A 16,153-nucleotide genomic window follows, 5' to 3' on the forward strand; every position below is an offset into this window, starting at 1 on the left:
TTCGTGATGTATCACATTGTAATGCAGCTGAGGCTTGTCCTGTACTTCCACCCTTGCCACTTGCAAACCCTGGGAACCACTAAGTCAAACTATCTGGCTATTTCACACAGGAATAACACTTGATATTTACAGCCTGACATCTGATCAAAGTGCTTTACAAATAGGCAGTACTTAACCCTCTATGCACCCATACCCTCAATAGTTTTAAGGATGACCTACAAAGCATTTGTGCCAGTGTTAATGTACAGGTAGGGTGAATTTTAACTGTAATAATTAAAACAGTAGAAGCCCAAATTGTTGACACAGCTGTATAAGGATATTTAAAGATACCTTGCAGCCAGGCATCCTTTTCCAGATTCAGCTGTGCAAGCTGAAGAACTTCCAGTCCCAGCTTTTCATCACCGTCCCTTACTGGAGATCACTGCTCCCCACAATGTAGCCCAGAAGCAGACCTGGGGAGTATCTCCTAACCTGTTGCAGTTAGCTGGATTACTTCCAGCTACATGTGGCTGAATGCAAGCAGCTCACTTTGCACCAAAGTCCATCACCTTTGCTGGGAGGTTGTCATGAGAAGCTAGAGTGATGATAGCGTTAAGACAATTTGCAAATGGGAAGGGTAGAGGTGAGGATAGCTGTCTTACAGCTCTAGCTATGCTAGATGAGCCACAAGAAGAGGCTGCTGCACTGCAGATGTTGTCCCTTCAGACCATTTTGATGAACTATTCAGAGAAGGACCCCTCTTTGCAGTCAACCAAAAAGAGCTTTATTGGCAAAGACCTTCAATTTGAGCTGCTCAATGGACTTTAGTTTTAACTGAAGTGACTAGAGAGGCCTGTGAGTAGTAGTGTGAAGGTGATGTGTGAAGGTCATAGGTAGCAGGTGGGTGCAGTTTGCTTTGGGGTCAGCATAACTCTCTGTGGAGAGTGGGACTGACCTGTATGGGAAAAACCGCTTTACTCTACATAGAGGTGATTCCCTCTTTTCGCTGGGAAAAGCCCCGCTCAGCCTGAAAAATGATCTTCACATACCAGCAGGCTTTTACTGGTGCCATGCAGAGCCCTGCCCTGCAGTCCTGCTCTTTTCTGCCATGGGGGTTGCAGCTGAGTTATTCAACAAAATCCAAAGAAGGTAAGTCTTCCTCTGGCTTTAAGTGCTGTCTACCTCTACACCTACAATAACCACCATTCCATGCTGGAGAGTTGTGTGATGGCACCCCTACATACATGGCTACAGTAATACCATGAAGTACTTCTGGTTGTATCAGAGTTAAAAGAATCATGCAGTGCAGTTAATATGATCTGGAGAACTATGGAGGCCTGCAAAAGTGGGCCAAATGAATAATTTTTGGAACAGGGAGAGAAGTTTTCTCCTCTACATTCCCTCTTGTCTGGAAGGAGATCAGTGGATTTCCTAAGATCCTTGTATAGGTCCAGAAAGCCTAGCAGAAGTGAGCTTGAGCAGCAGCCTCAGAGCCTTTAAGAGGTCAAAGAATGGCAATGATTCAGTCTGCACAATTTTAATTTTCATTGTCCATGCAGTGCTAAGCAGTTGGAGCTGGTTTTCTCCCCAGAAGCTCTGTACTGCCACTTACTTGCAGAAGCACCGAGATCTTTGCAAGTCCGCACATTTTGGGAACTCTCTGGGCTTCAGTATGGTTTTTTTTTCTTATCACTTTCCTATCCCAGGGAGACTATGGGAGGAGGGAAAGGGGCATCATCTTGAAATTCTTCAAATCTCCCTTTGCTCTGTCCTGGGTTCAGCAGTAGCAGTCATTTTTCTTCTTAGTAGCTGGTGCAGCGCTGTGTTTTTGACTTTCAGCCTGGGAACAACGCTGATAACACCAATGCTTTTAATTGTTGCTAAGTAACGTTTACTCTGGTCAAGGACTTTCTGAGTCTCATGCTCTGCCAGGGAGGAGGGGAATTCAAGAGGAAGCAGAGCCAGGACACCTGACCCAAACCAGTCAAAGAAGTGTTCCATACAACAGCACGTCATGCCCAGTATATGAACTGGGGGCAGTTACCTGGAAGTTCCAGATCACTGCTCCAGTCAGGCTGGATATTGGTTGGCGAGTGGTGAGCGATTGTATTCTCTCCCCTTGTTATTTCCCTTTTCATTATTATTATTGGTGGTAGCAGCAGTGGTTTGTGTTATACCTTAGTTACTTGACTGTTCTTACCTCAACCCGTGGGAGTTACATTCTTTTGATTCCCCATCCCATTCCTCCAGGAGTCGGGGGAGGAAGCGGGGGTGGGGAGTGAGCGGGTGGCTGCATGGTTCTGAGTTACCAGCTGGGCTTAAACCACAACAGTTCTTTTTGGCACCCAACGTGGGGCTCAAAGGGTTGAGGTAACGACAGATCTGACCAGAGTGTGTCTAATTGTATTTGTGATAAGCATTCATTTTTTCGGATTAATAGTCACTCGTCACAATGCTGATTTGTTGGCTCTCAAAGTTGTTGCTCTTGATCTCAGAGTTTCAGCATGTTGTACCTTTCAGCCAGTATTTGCTGTTCTAGTGTTTGTCGGCTGGGGGGCCTGGGCTAAGATTCTTGTTTCGCTGTACTTTATGGTAATGACTTGTAATACAATAGACTCATTGATCATGAAACTGATCTGGCTTCTGTACCTAATGTGGTCATCACCTCTATACTTTGGGAGGTATATAATGGAAGTGTTCAGCAATTACACATCTCTTTTTTCCTCCTTGGGTGGTCAACCTATGAAGGAGACATTCCCTCACACCCCCAGCTTCCCCACCAGACTATTTACAGCATCATTTGAGAGTTCTGAAGGTTTTGAATGGCTTTGGATACCCTTGAGACCTGCCTCCTGACTGTGATGGCAATCAGCATGTTGGCACACATGCAGAGTGTGTTTTACCCCCTACCATTTTGTCTGATCTTGAAAGTTAAGCAGAGTTGGGTTTGGGTCTTGTCTAGGATTAGACGATGGTATAGGAGGAGCAAGAGATTTTCCCCGAGGTTGGACAGCCATGAGTGGCAGGGTGTGTGGGACAGTATGGGCAAGTATCTAGGTCAGTGGACCCCTTCAGTGCTTTGGAACTTCACCACTGAACAAGTGCAAAATCCAGAAAAATTAGTCAAACACTTAAATGAGGTATGTTGTCATCCTTGTCATACTAGAGAGGGACAAATCATGTCAACATGCTGGGGCTTGGCCTATGCTTACAGAGCCCTGTTCAACACAGTCCAGCACCTTCAAAGGGGAAAAAATGTCTCTGGATCTGATGGCAAAGCAACACACGACACAGCTACTCCATCTCCAAATACAGCAGCTACACCAACCCTGGTGACATGTACAGCAGCTACTCAAACTCTGACAGCAACAGACAGCACAGCTACTCCAGCTCCAAGCACAGCAGCTACACCAGCCCCAGTGACAAGTACAGCAGCTACTCAGACTCTGACTACAACAGACAATGCAGCTAATCCAATTCCAGGCACGGCAGTTACACCAACCCCAGCAACAAGTACCGCAGCTACACAAACCCCGACAGCAACAGACAGCACAGCTGCTGGTGCTACTCAAATTGCAAACACAGTGGCTGCACCAACCCCGACAATAGATACTGCAGCCACTCTATCCACAGTGATAATCACTGCAGCTAAACCAGAAGACCAATTCGTGCCAATATTGGTTGCCCCTGTACGCAAGGGGAAAAGCAAAGAAGAGGCACGAAGAGAAACCCATACAGTGAAGAAAGATGAAGAACCAATGCACTTACTACACGGGACAGCATCTGAACAGGAGTTATTATTATGTAAATCAGAGGAAGAGGAAGAAGAGGTGACTCCTTGACCCTGAACCTCAACCAAGCTACGGAATATGCAAAAAGATTTTACCCATCAATCAGGAGAGCACATCATCACCTGGTTGCTCTGATGCTGGGACAAGGGGGCCGACTGTCACAAACTAGAAGGTAGAGAAGCCAAGCAGCTGGGATCACTTGCTAGGGAAGGGGAAATTTACAAAGTGATTGCAAAAGAGAAATGGTCCCTCAGCCTTTGGAGGCGGCTCTTGGCAGCTCTGAAAGAAAGGTTCCCATACAAGGACAATGTTATGAGTAGTTCGGCCAACTGGACCACAGTGGAGAAAGCCATCTAATCTCTGAGGGAATCAGCCATTGTAGAGATGATCTATCTCAGGCCAGATGCCAGGAATGCACCCATAGATCCAGAGGAAGTCAAATGTACACGACCCATGTGGTGAAAATTTACACGGAGTTCACCATCATCATATGCCCACTCATTGGCAGCAATAACCTGGAATGACATAGTACCACCAACAGTGGATGAAATGATTCATCAACTCCGAGAGTTAGAAGACAATCTCACCCCTTCCATCATTTCAGCTGTGGAAAAACTGTCAAACAATTGAGAGATGATCGATCTATTCAGCTCCGCACGTGTACCAACCCATGTCTCAGCTATTAACAAAAGGCATCCTACTGCTTGAGAGAGGAGATATAGGAGGTACACACCATGGGCCACTATATCGTTTTACCTGCAGGATCATGGAGAAGACATGAGAAAGTGGGACGGAAAACCTACCTCAGCTCTGGAGGAACGGGTGTGTGAATTGAAAAGGAGAACAAGGGTCAAGGCTGATCATCCCATGAAAGCTGCAGCTTCAGCCTCTGGTGAGCAGGTTCCCAGATAGAGTAGAAGAGTTGATTTTTCTCCAGCTCCTCTGATAAAGACTAATCCCTATCTACAAGACGTAAGTGACCAATGTGATGACTATTAGAGGGGCCCTGCCTCCAGCCAGGTGGAGGTAGGGGACAATCAGGTTTAATGGACTGTGTGGGTCAGATGGCCTGGCACATCAGTCCCACAGAAGTATAAGGCTCTAGTAGATATGGGTGCACAGTGTACCCTGATGCCATCAAGCTGTCAAGGGAGGAACCCATCTATATTTCTGGAGTGACAGGAGGATCCCAAGAGTTGACTGTACTGGAGGCTGAAATCAGCCTGACTGGGAGGAAATGGCAAAAGCACCCTATTGTGACTGGTCCAGAGGCTCCATGCATCCTTGGCATAGACTACCTCAGGAAGAGGGTACTTCAAAGACCCAGAAGGGTACCGATGGGGTTTTGGTGTTGCTGCTTTGGAGACTGAGGATATTGAGCAGCTGTCCACCTTGCCTGGTCTCTCAGAGGATCCTTCTCTTGTGGGGTTGCTGAAGGTCGAAGAACAACAAGTGCCAATCGCGACCACAACAGTGCACCGGCGGCAATATTGCACCAACCGAGACTCCCTGATTCCCATCCGTAAGCTGATCCGTAGTCTGGAGAGTCAGGGAGTGATCAGCAGGACCTGCTCACCCTTTAATTACCTCATGTGGCCAGTGCAAAAATCTAATGGAGAGTGGAGACTAACAGTAGACTATTGTGGCCTGAAAGAAGTCACATCACCATTGAGCGCTGCCTTACCAGACATGGTAGAACTTCAATATGAACTGAAGTCAAAGGCAGCCAAGTGGTATGCCACGACTGATATTGCCAACGCATTCTTCTCAATTCCTTTGGCAGCAGAGTGCAGGCCACAGTTTGCTTTTACTTGGAGGGGCGTCCAGTACACTTGGAACCGACTGCTCCAGGGGTGAAAACACAGCCCTACCATCTGCCATGGACTGATCCAGAATGCACTGGAACAGGGGCAAGCTCCAGAACACCTGCAATACATTGATGACATTATTGTGTGGGGTGATACAGTGGAAGTAGTTTCTGAGAAAGAGAGGAAAATAATACAAATCCTGCTGAAAGCTGGTTTTGCCATAAAATGTAGTAAGGTCAAGGGACCTGCACAGGAGATTCAATTTTTGGGAATAAAACGGCAAGATGGATGTCACCAGATCCCTACAGATGTGATCAACAAGATAACAGCAATGTCTCCACCAACTAATAAGAAAGAAACACAAGCTGTCTTGGGTGCCGTGGGGTTCTGGAGAATGCCCATCCCAAATTACAGTTCGATTGTAAGCCCTCTCTACCACGTGACCCGGAAGAAGAATGATTTTAAATGGGGCCCTGAGCAACCACAAGCCTTTGAACAAATTAAACGTGAGATAGTTCATGCAGTGGCCCTTGGACCAGTCCGGAATGGGCCAGATGTAAAAAATGTACTGTACACCACAGCTGGGGAGAATGGTCCTACCTGGAGCCTCTGGCAGAAAGCTCCAGGGAAGACTCAAGGTCAACCCCTCGACTTTTGGAGTCGGGGATACAAACGATCTGAGGCCAGCTATACCCCAACTGAGAAAGAGATACTGGCAGCCTATGAAGGGGTTCGAGCTGTTTCAGAGGTGATTGGCACTGAAGCACAACTCCTCCTGGCACCCAGCTGCCCATGCTGGGCTGGATGTTCAAAGGCAGGGTCTCCTGTACACATAATGCAACCAATGCTGCACGGAGTAAATGGGCTGCACTAATTACACAACAATCTCAAATAGGAAATTCCAGTCGTCCAGGCATTCTAGAAGTCATCATGGACTGGCCAGAGGGCAAAGATTTTGGAATGTCACCAGAGGAGGAGGTGATGCGTGCTGAAGAGGCCCCACCATAAAATAAACTGTCAGAAAGTGAAAAGCAGTATGCCTTGTTTACTGATGGGTCCTGCCGAATTGTGGGAAAGCATCGGAGATGGAAGGCAACCGTATGGAGTCCCCTGCGACAAATTGCAGAAACTGCTGAAGGAGAGGGTGAATCGAGTCAGTTTGCCGAGGTGAAAGCCATCCAGCTGGCCCTGGACATTGCTGAACGAGAAAAGTGGCCAGTACTTTATCTCTATACTGACTCACGGATGGTGGCAAATGCCCTGTGGGGGTGGTTGCAGCAATGGAAGCAGAGCAACTGGCAACGCAGAGGTAAACCCATCTGGGCTGCTGCACTGTGGCAAGATATCGCTGCCCGGGTGCAGAACCTGGTGGTGAAGGTACGCCATGTAGACGCCCATGTACCCAAGAGTCGGGCCACTGAGGAACACCAGAACAACCAACAAGTGGATAAAGCTGCTAAGGTTAAAGTGGCTCAGATGGACTTAGATTGGCAACATAAAGGTGAATTATTTTTGTCCCGGTGGGCCCATGACACTTCAGGCCATCAGGGCAGAGATGCAACATATAGATGGGCCCGTGATCGAGGGGTGGACTTAACAATGGACACTATTGTCCAGGTTATTCATGAGTGTGAAACATGTGCTGCAATTAAACAAGCCAAACTGCTAAAGCCTCTTTGGTACGGAGGACGATGGCTGAAGTATAAATATGGGGAGGCCTGGCAGATTGACTATATCACACTCCCACCAACCCGCCAAGGCAAGAGCCATGTCCTTACCATGGTGGAAGCAACCACCGGATGGCTGGAAACATACACTGTGCCCCAACTGTGCCCCACGCCACTGCCCGGCACACTATCCTGGGCCTTGAGAAACAGATTTTGTGGCAACATGGCACCGCAGAGAGAATTGAATCAGTCAATGCGACTCATTTCCTGAACAACCTTATAGACACTTGGGCCAAAGACCATGGCATTGAGTGGGTATATCACATCCTCTACCATGCACCAGCCTCTGGGAAAATTGAACGGTACAATGGGCTGTTAAAATCTACACTGAGAGCAATGGGTGGTGGGACTTCCAAACAGTGGGATACACACTTACCAAAGGCCACCTGGTTGGTCAACACCAGAGGATCTGCCAACGGGGCTGGCCCAGCCCAGTCAGAACTTTTACATATTGTAGAGGGGGACAAAGTTCCTGTGGTGCGCATAAAGAATTTGCTGGGGAAGACAGTCTGGGTTATTCCTGCTTCAGGTAAAGGCAAACCCACTTGTGGGATTGCTTTTGCTCAGGGACCTAGATGTGCTTGGTGAGTAATGTGGGAAGATGGCGAAGTCCAATGTGTACCTCAAGGGGACTTTGTTTTAGGGGAAAACAGCCAATGAACGCAATTATATGCCGTTGCCTGCTATGTAGTACTTTTATAGCCCACCAACTAGAAGTCTGCAGGGTACCAGCGACTGGCCCTGAATTCCCTCCGACCATCATCCCAATAAAGAATGCACTTTGAAGAAAGCAGACGAGCTCAGCAGTGACCAGATGAGTTCCGTGATGTCATCAGCAGGCAACGATCCAACACTGCACACTGTATCTCCTGTTCCGGAAGACTGTTACAAGAGATGGAGCCCAACATCATGGACTGGATGCACTCAGCAGCTTTATAGGGATTGGTCCATGGACTAAGGAATGATATCTCTCTCTTTGTGTATGTATATATATATATATAAGACAAGAGTGATGGTATATTGAAAAATGTGGGATCTGAGCATGACATGAATGGTATGGAATAAGGGGTGGATACTGTCCTGGGTTCAGCAGTAGCAGTCATTTTTCTTAGTAGCTGGTGCAGTGCTGTGTTTTTGACTTTCATCCTGGGAACAACGTTGGTAACACTGATGTTTTTAGTTGCTGCTAAGTAATGTTTAGTCTGACCAAGGACTTTCTGAGTCTCATGCTCTGCTCCTCATGGAAGGAGGGGAAGTTGGAAGGAAGCAGAGTGTCCTGGTTTAGCAGTAGCAGTCATAAAAATGAATCATAAAAATAAGCAATCATAAAAATACTACTTCTTAGTAGCTGGTGCAGTGCTGTGTTTTGACTTTCGGCCTGGGGATAATACTGATAAAACCGTTGTTTTCAGTTGCTGGTCAGAATGTTTACTCTAACCAAGGACTTTGTGAGTCTCATGCTCTGCCAGGGAGGAGAGAAAGCCGGAAGGTAGAAGAGACAGGACACGTGACCCAAACTAGCCAAAGAGGTATTCCATACCACAGCACGTCATGCCCGGGATGTAGAACTGAGAGTTCCCGGAAGGGCTAAATCGCTGTGGGGTGGGGTCGAGGTACCGGTCTTGTATTCTCTTCGCTTGTTATTTCCCTTATCATTATTATTATTGGTGGTAGCAGCAGTGGTTTGTGTTATACCTTAGTTATTAAACTGTTCTTATCTCAAACCGTGGGAGCTGCATTCTTTTGATTCTCCTCCCCATCCCTCCAGAAGCGGAGGGAAGAAAGATGGGTGGGGGGGAAGTAGACTGTGTGGTTCGGATTTATGGCCTGGACTTAAACTACGACACAGAGCCAGGACACCTGACCCAAAGCAGTCAAAGGGGTATTCCATACCACAGCACGTCATGCCCAGTATATAAACTGGGGGCAGTTACCTGGAAGTTCCAGATCACTGCTCCAGTCGGGCTGGATATCGATCGGTGGGTGGTGAGTGGTTGTATTCTCTTCCCTTGTTATTTCCCTTATCATTATTATTATTGGTGGTAACAGTAGTGGTTTGTGTTATACCTTAGCTACTGGACTGTTCTTACCTCAACCCGTGGGAGTTACATTCTTTCGATTCTCCTTCTCATTCCTCCGGAAGTGGGGGAAGAAATGTGGGGGGGAGTGAGCAAGCAGCTACATGGTTCTGAGTTACCAGCTGGGCTTAAACCACGACAGCTCAAAGAGTCCTGCTGACCATTTTCAGGTCCCACTTCCCCAGGGGTAATCCTCAGGGTAGAGACAATCTTTTCCTTTCCTCCCCATTGAGAAAAACACAGCAATCCTAGAGAAACAAGGCAGTTAGAACCCAGGAGAAAACCTCATTTGGTGGTCAGGAAAGAGAAGATCCATACAGGGGGTCATATAAACCCAGCAGCTGAAAAGGAAACTCTTCCTTTGGGTTCTCTCTGGGTCTGATCAATTGCACTTGGATATTTGGCTGTTTAATTTGCTCGAAGAGGTGGATAGTGCTGGATTTGTGTGTAAGTAGGACTCTTTCCTAACAAAGATCTTAGTGGGCTGGTTTTAGTGCTCTTTATGGTCCTGATGCCATTAGTTCCTCTTTGTAAGTTTTTTCCTCTCATTGCTGTAATAAGAAGTCAGAGCAATCCTTTGGGGTTATAAGAAACAGTGCATCAGTATAGTTTAGAACAAAATTCAATTGGAAACCAAACTTACTTTACCCTTTTTAGCATGAAAATGTGGATTCAGTGGTCTAAGTTCAGAGAAGCACATGGGCAAGACAGGAAGATGTCTTTAAGTAGAACCAGTTGAGCTAAACCACACTGAAGGACAGTTCACTGGAGTAGCCTGCCTTGAGTAGATGGATCTTAAATGATGGTTTATGCAAGGAGGTGGGTTTTAGGTTGCCTGGTTTTCAAACAGATTTTCCTGCAGAAAGTTGTCAGCGCTTCTAAAACTTGCAGCTTTTTGGTTTTGTTTCCCACTCCCCTCCCTCTCCCCCAAAAAAACCAAAAACCAAAAAAAACAGAAAGAAAAATCCTGACCCTGCTGAGTGCAGATCTGCTTTGCAGGAAAATGGGTTAGACGGGGGCATTACTTAGCAGGGGGAAGTGGCACCGGCAGAACTAGCCCATTTAACCTAAATGGCTGAGAAAGTTGGGGCTCTTCAGCTCAAAGAAGGGAAGGCTGTGTGGAGACCTCATAGCAGCCTTCCAGTATCTGAAGGGGGGCTATAGGGATGCTGGGAATGGACTATTCGTTAGGAACTGTAGTGATAGCACAAAGGGTAATGGGTTCGAATTTAAACAGGGGGAGTTCAGGTTAGATATAAGGAAGAAGTTATTTACTGTGAGGGTGGTGAGGCACTGGAATGGGTTGCTCAGGGAAGTTATGAATGCTCCATCCCTGGCTGTGTTCAAGGCCAGGTTGGATGGAGTCTTGGGTGAAATGGTTTAGTGTGTGGTGTCTCTGTGCATGGCATAGGAGTTGGAATTAGATGATCTTAAGATCCTTTCCAACCCCGACCATTCTATGATTCTAAGTACCCCTCCAGAGAGGCACTGCCAGCTGGGACAGATGGCTTGAAACACAGAGCTGTGCTCTGCTGGAGAAGAATTTGCCAGGCGTTGTAAACAAGGGTGATTCACTCCTAAAAATGACAAAGAATGGTGTGGATCCAATCCCAGATCAAGCATCTCCCTAGTAAGTTATACAGACTTTGACAAATGCTTGTGAGAGCTCACTGTAATGCTAGGAGAAGGTTTGTGCTGCTTCATAAGCAATGAAGCTGCTGCTGAGGCCACATGGGCCTAATCACTGTTTGGGCTTCCTCCCAGCCAAGTGTGCCTCTTGGAAGCAGTGACTGCGGTACAGACAAGTGTCTACTGAGGAACTCAGCTCAGCAGCTCCAGATGACTGTCCTTCGGCCATAAATCTCTCAAAAGTTTGAAGTCTTCAAGTTATGGAAAAACTCCCATCAAAACAAGGCCAGCTGCTGGCATAGGGGTGTTTCTCATTCAGAAAGTCTCTGTGAAGTCAAGTTGACCTACTGGTTCCTGCTGGGTTTTAAAAACTCTGAATGCTAAAATATCTTCTGTAAGGCTGAGTGAGCCCTTGGGTACGATACAAAACCAAATGTACTCTCTGAATCCAATCCGAAACACTTCAAAGCAGCAAATAACTGCGAACTGCTTTATGTGCTACTGATGCTGGCCTTCATACAAGGCCAGCACGTCTGGTCTTGATGTAGTTCAGGAAGGGGACCAGGCAGAGCTGCTGGGTGTTGGTTGCCCTGTCATGCTCACACAGATGAAAACTGTTGTGGCTGATGCCAGTTGTCAGCACTGACCTTAGTTCAAGGCTATAGCTATATGCTCCAGCTTCAGGGTGTGCTGTTGGTTGGAAGCCACTTTTTCAGTCCAAGTAGATGATGATGTGCTCATAGGAGCTAGCAGGGAGGTGTAAAACAGGACTGGGAATGAATTGAACAAATCCAGCATAGCAGAGGCAGAACAGGGGAGGACTGTTAGGGAAAAATAATATCCAAATCTGAAGAAAATTCACGTGTGTCTGAAATTTATTTAGACACTCTTTTTTAGTGCTTATTTGATGAGGTTTTCTTCATTTTAAGTGAGGTAATTTACTTTTAAATAAGAGTTTCTTCTGAAAAATACAACATAGTTTAGCCAATCAAACTTAATTTTTTGCTTTTCGCTAACTTGGTTTATTCTCAGAGCAATTTGAGTGACTCCAGGGAACTTGGTCTCGCTTTGTACAAATGCAAATGAGGAAAAACTTAGGTTAAATGTTAAGGTTTTCAGAGGACACTGAGAGATAGTAATGTGGCAAAACTAGGTATCATTTTCCAGAAATAACTAGACAAGAAACTGCTGGAGCCATGCGTTACTAAATGGCAGGGTTCTTATGGGGAGTGTCTCTGCAAAGAGCACACCACCATTTTGACTAAGTAAAAGGCTTGGTGGACTGATAGGTTGCAGCAAAATCTGCTACTAGCTAGAACAAACTTTACCAGTAGTTTAGCCTGCACTTAGCAATAGCTTCCTTTTCAAAAGCTTAGATAGCATTGACATCTAGTGGTGCAATCGTGTGCCCAGAGAGCCAGTTTATCGCATCAAACAGCCTGTGCGACCTCAAGGGACTGCAGGACATAATGCAGCAGTGAGAGGCTCCTCTGTCATCTGAGTAGTTTACTGACCCCAGTTTATTAGATTCGTTGACTCAGATTCCCATTTAAGTGGACTGATGGGATTATCTCTTCAGCCTTTTTGTGCACATTTCCCCATGGATTTAGTTTTCAGGCGTTGTGATGAGAGTGCACTTTCACTTAGGGCAGATGCTAATGGGAATAAAGACTGCTGCCTTCTCATCTGTCAGAAGCCCCTGGAGTCAGCGTCTCATCCAAAGCTGTTGTCTGCAGTGTGAGCATTTGGTCGGAGGCAGCTTCTCCAAATGCACTGCAGAGTTGTCTGGGTGTGTTTGACAAAAGCAAGCAAATCCCCTACCTGCTGAGTTAATGGTGTGAGTAGAATTCACTGTTTAATTAAAGGAGCGGTTTTGTGAGGCCAAGGAGTGAGTTTTTTTTCTGAAAGGTGCTGTTGTACACATGGTCCTGGCAGTCTTGGTGATACTCTGTGGCTGTGTTCACCCAACCTTTGATAAAGAGGAGAGCTGAGCAACTGAAACTGCTTTGCATAGTGGTGCTGGGTTTTGATCCCAAATCCTATGTGCTGCAAATGAATTGCACTATAAAAGATTGTTCCTGACTTCAGAACTCTTAAATGCTGCTGTCACCAAGGTGTGTGATGAGGCTGTGCTGGCCTGTGTACCCTGGACTAGGTGCAGGGCACTGTGCTGCAACTGGGAAAAGGATTTGGGCGCTGGTCTGCTCTCCCTGTGCCATCATGAGTCACATCCTCTTTACTCTGGGCAAACCACCGCAAATTACCCATATCTGCAGTATTCCCATGAACACAGCTGGGGCCAGCCAGCTGGAATTGCCACATGGTGTCACATGAAAGCTGCATATAGGTGACAGGGGAAGCATCTGGGAGTCAGTTGTGTTGTGAGTTGCAGGTTGATAAGCCAGAGACTGCTAAAATGGAAACAATTCAGAAAGCCTAAACATGGAATCACAGAATTGTTAGGGTTGGGAAGGACCTTAAGATCACCTAATTCCAATCCCCTGCCATGGGCAGGAACACCTTTCACTAGACCAGGTTGCTCCAAGCCCTGTCTAACCTGGCCTTGAGCACTGCCAGTGATGAGGCAGCCACAGCTTCTCTGGGTGATCTGTGCCAGGGCCTCACCATCCTCATAGTGAAGAATTTCTTCTCAACACCTAATCTAAACCTACTCTCTGTCAGTTTAAAGCCCTCCTCCCTGTCTTATCCCTACATGTCCTTGTAAAAAGCACCTCTCCAACTTCTGAGACACCCTGTTGTTGGCCAGGGGCAGCTGCAGGTAGTAGGGACTCTAGTAAAAGTAAAGACTAATCAGATTTTGTTGTGACTTGGCAAGTACAAGGACTGTAAAATTGTTACACATATAGTTAAGAAGCATTCAAAAGAGTAAAAAATATTTGTTTAAGCTGTAGCTGTTTGATAAATTGTGCAAAGGTCTCCAAACAACTAATACAGAAGTGCTTTAGGAAATACACACATGATGAGCTGACTTCATCTGTGAGGTGGGACTAGGATGATCCCCAGTCAGTATTCCCACTGTTGCGCTGATGCAGCTGTTCCTAAGCCTGCACATCAAGCCAAATCATGAACCTGGGAAATGGTAGCATCCAAGGCAAAACTCCTCTATGTCATAAACCTCATATCCGAGATACAGACACAACTTGGTAATTGTACTTCACCACTGGGCCTAATGTGTGCAGCTCTAGGGGACTCTCCAGAGACTAGTTGCTCTGATATGGTGACTATGGTCACAGTAACAGTCACTTATCAGCCTGCGGTGATAACAGGAACTGTTAACAGTTCCCTGGACTCAGGAAGAAGGGTGCTTATGAACAGCAGCTGAAAGAAATGTAAAACTTGTTCATTTAGTGCCAATCAGAGGGTTCTGAAAGCAAATAGAAATGTTGACCTGCTAAAGTCAGCACGAGGCAGACAGGAATTGCTGTTCCTTTTTCACAGATGAAAAAGAGGCAGAAAAAGAAAGAAAGAGGCAGAAAAGCTTGGCCAGGGTCACACATAGCTGGGACACTGCCCAGATTGCTTTTCACCCATCTTTGAGTGCTTCCAGACCATTGGCACGTCTCCTGTGCTTGCTCACTAAGCCAACTATACACTGAAAAAAGTCAACGAAGACAAAAAAGGTAAGAACCCAGCGGAGACAACTGGGAGCTGGAGCATGGCACAGCACTGCCTCCTCCCAGCTGGCAGCACACAGCCTCCCCATCTCTAGACAATTGCCCAATTTTCTGCTAGGCACAGCAGCCCTGTAGTTGCTTGTGCAGGCTGTTAGCTCACTTAGAGGATTTTTGTGCTTTCTTTTGAGGAAACTGATGTGACTTGGAAAATCTTCCCCTCTGGATTAGAAACCCCCTTCCTAGCCAGTGAACTTTCCATAGCTTCTCCTCTGCAGCCTTTTCTATTCTCCATGGCTGGCTGATGGCTGCTTAGAATGCGTGTAATACTGAAGTTGGTTTATGAGTAGGGAAGGTAACTTACATGGAGCTAAATGATACAGTCCACAATTGCAGGCACGGAGAGAGTGTTTTAGAAGCTGGAGAAAGGTGCAGCACCTTTCTCAGTCTCCTTGGGGCACAGAGTCCTCTCATTATGGTGGCTGTTCCCACTGTGGGAGCATCTTTGCTCCCTGCAGGTACGCATGTCTCCAGTCAGACCCTTGATATCTTTCTCTACGTCTTGCATTAGCAGTAGTTATTCTCTGGGTCTCTTACCCTGCCAAAATAGCAACCAGCTCTTAATGTTTTGGGCTTTAGCAATATTTTGTATATTGTTTTATTTTTTCAATTATTACCTTCATTGAAAAAGGGGATTACTTTTGCATTCCTAGCCTGCAGTATCCCAAGCTGAATGCCTGAAAACAAGAGCATACTGTGACCAAAGACCAGGTAACTTGACCTAGAAAACTATGCCTTGTCTTGTGCACAGGTTTGCACCCTCTGTTGATTGACAAATGAGGGAATTACAAGACTAAATTCTGCTCCTGAGCTTTGTTCTCCTTTATGCCAGCAGTCACTTCTGGGGTAACAGGCAGTACTTGTGGGAGCAAGAATTTGCCACTGATACAATTGAGGGGAAAGAAGAAGTAGTTTTAACCTAGATTCTAAAGAAAAATGTCTCATTTGCTACCCTGTCTTACCGCTTTTTAGCTTTCTAGGTACTTGATACATTTTCCTCCAAATGCGGAAGTGTTGTGAAAGGCCCAGAAATAATTATATGCCTATGAGGGAACTCAGAGGGCACCTGGGAGAGATGAGAGGGAGTCAAACAGGAGGGTGCAGCACTGTTCTTCATGCCTGTGGTGCTCTGTGGCCAGCAGCAAGCCAGCTCTTGTCTGATGTATTTTGACTCTTGTCCAGGAGAAATTTTGCTGGTTGTAGGAATCAGCATGTGGGCCCATTTGAGCAAGGCACCATTTGTACACTTTGTTTTGCGTCTTGAAGATTAATGTCTGGTAGTGCTAGCAAGGCATTGATCCAGGGTCATAATCTTGTTCCTGCTTTTACCACCCTAGGCAAGTAATTTCTGCTAATGTTCATTTGTTCCACATCATAGTCCTTTCTTCCTGCCTTTTTCCAGTCCTGCCTTTTTGTTCACCCTGCAAAAAAGGTGAATTGTCTCTTACT

Source organism: Psittacula echo, assembly GCF_963264785.1.
Source record: "Psittacula echo genome assembly, chromosome: 2".
NCBI lineage: Eukaryota > Metazoa > Chordata > Aves > Psittaciformes > Psittacidae > Psittacula > Psittacula echo.